Genomic DNA, 2,922 nt, shown 5'->3' with positions numbered 1-2,922 from the left:
AAACAGTCTTAAATCAGCAAGACAATTGAAAATGAACTAGCATGACAATCTGGATTGTCATACCAATTGTCATGCCAAGTCATTTCAATTGTCATACCCAAAGTTACACTAGGAAGGAGATTGTCTTGCTAGTTCAACTGATTGTCATACCGATAGTCATTGTAGTTCAATCAGATTGTCTTGCTAGTACAATTGAAAGTCCTACTGAAAGTCTTGCTGAGCCAAAGAGATTGTCCTACCGATTGTCATTGCAGTTCAAGTAATTTTGTTGGATTGCATACAAAAAGAAAAAGAAGCAGAAGATATTCACTCACTGAAAAATACAAGAACACAGCAGCCGCCTAAGAAATATTTCATTGTTCTCTGCTGAAATTCAAAGATCAATTTCTAGATTGCAAAGTTAAATCCAATCAACTAGAAATCTTTATCTTGTTCTTGTGTAACAATCTAGCGGATCAAAATCCCTAGAACTTAATCTCAAATCGCGTTTAGCATTTGATTCTAATTATTGCAAAAATAGAAAAAGTTCATATCGAATTTATTCTAGATTTGTGATAATTGATTTGAGATTAATACCTTGTAATCGATACAGTTGTTGTAACACCTTTCAAGTTTAATAATATTTTTATTTAACTTGAATTTTGTTTCACATTTTTTATTCCGCATTTATTCGATTATTTGGTACTGTTTGTATTCAACCCCCCTTCTACAAACACATTGGGACCTAACACCACTGCAGCAGAATATATGGCTAAACTCTTACGTACTGATTCAAACGGGCGCTCCGGAAGAGTGCTGCCCTGATCTCTGAAGCTAGCAAGGAGATGATTTGGTTGAACAATTTTCTGGAGGAGTTGGGCAGGAAACAGGCAGACAGTGCTTTGTATGGCGATAGTCAGAGTGCTATTCATCTTGTGAAGAATCTTGTGAGTGCTATTCATCTTGTGAAGAATCTTGTGATTCATGCTAGGACGAAGCATATTCAGCTAGATATCACTTTACAAAAGAGTTGATAAGCAATGATACTTTGTCCCTAAAGAAAATCCTTGGTTTAAAAGATCTTGCAGATATGTTGACTTAGGTGGTAACCAATGAAAAGTTGAAGCTTTACGTAACTTCAACTGGCCTTAAAAATTGATTGATGAGAAGGCGCTGCACTAGTTAGAATTATTGATTGGAGTATAGATAATACTATATTCACAAGAGTGAAGTGAAGATGTTAGACTCCAAGTGGGAAATTATTGGGTTTGTGGAGTCTATTAATTAAGCCCATGAAAATACACTATTTAGATTCAGATTCAGATTAGATTATGGATTAGTTTACTTTTCAGATATGGAGCATTATTTGATTTAGGACCAGTTTCTTCTCTTATAAATACTAATGTAATTGTAAAATCATAACATAACGAATTGTGAGAGATCAATACAAAGCTTGTGGAGTAGGAATTTCTGAACCATATAAATCTTTGTCTTATGTGATTTTCGTTTATTTCTTATTCTTATTTATTCAACTTGGGTTTTGCTTTCGTTGTAGAACAATAAATAATTGTAGGCCTGTTTATTGTAGGATGATATAATTTTGACAATAAGAAAAGTGTGTATCGGAGTAGAGAAAGAGAAAGGAATATTTAATTTTTATAGGGTAAAGAGTGTTAAGTGCATCAAAAGTGAAAATAATTTTTTTTTCCATATTTTGAAGAATAAATTTTGTTTTCTCTACAATAATAAAACCTAAAAAAATAGGGCCCTTGTAAGTTTGAGCCCAAGCCCTTCGTCACTACTATCCTATGACCGGACTTGCTTATAAATTTTAAATTTTATTTCTACAGTTTGGTTTTCCTTTCTTCTATTTCATTTTATCATAAATTTTAATGATTTATTTGATAATTCCTTAATGCATTAACAATATGATGATAAGTTACATGTTGTTTAACATATACATATTAACAATTTTCCAATATTAAGAACATAACTTCTACTTACATAGAACCAAAATATAAATTCCTTTTAAGCTAATACTTATATTAAATCTAATTAGCGAATATACTCTTAAGATACAATATTGTAAAATCTAAATAGATTGCTAAAGTTAATTAATCTAATACATTCAAAGTAAAAAGAATGGCCAGAGACGTTCATTTGAATATGATATTCACATAAAAATATATTAATTCCGACCCGATTAGTTCCTTTAACCATAATCGAGTTTAACCTTGATTAGTTAAAAGCCGTCAGATATACATAATATCAACCAATATGATCCGTTGATATAGGATGATATTTATATATATATATTTATCACATCATGTATTCATTTTAGGGTTTTACACCCCCTTACCGCCGCTCTCTTGTTCATATATCTTATCTTTCTTTGGCTTAATCTCTTGATTTCTTCTGCAAATATTTATAAAATTTAACTGGTTTATACATCCAAGAGGCTGGTTAGATAGTTGTTTATGTGTATTTATGTCAAATCGTGAGATATATAATCACTTCCCTTTTCCATTCAAACAATCAGGTTTGCAAAACTGCTCTCTAGAAGTTTATCATATTTTACGAATACTTTCAATCCCCTCCATATAAGAAATCTCATTTTCCATTCTTTACATTATCCCTCGGTACACATCCGACTATCTCCGTCTTGGTATGTATCTCAAAATTTTACAATCTATTTAAATCGAAATATGTGTTGAAGTATTAATTATGTACAAATGTAAGTATTTCTTCATCAGTTGATTATATCCAACATAACACAACACTATACCAACAAGAATCTAAAAACATTATGTCACCATGTTATGTTCTTTTTTATTTATACGTGATTTAATATTTTTTACTGGTTTGCGATTTTTACAGATCTTCAATATTCCGCGACCCCAATATTTTCATGCAAATTGAATTGCATCATGACTTTTCTCAAGT

This window comes from Apium graveolens, unplaced genomic scaffold (assembly GCF_009905375.1).
Source record: "Apium graveolens cultivar Ventura unplaced genomic scaffold, ASM990537v1 ctg8031, whole genome shotgun sequence".
NCBI classification, from domain to species: domain Eukaryota; kingdom Viridiplantae; phylum Streptophyta; class Magnoliopsida; order Apiales; family Apiaceae; genus Apium; species Apium graveolens.
The sequence above is the reverse complement of the archived record's forward strand: the minus strand, read 5'-3'. Positions refer to the sequence as shown.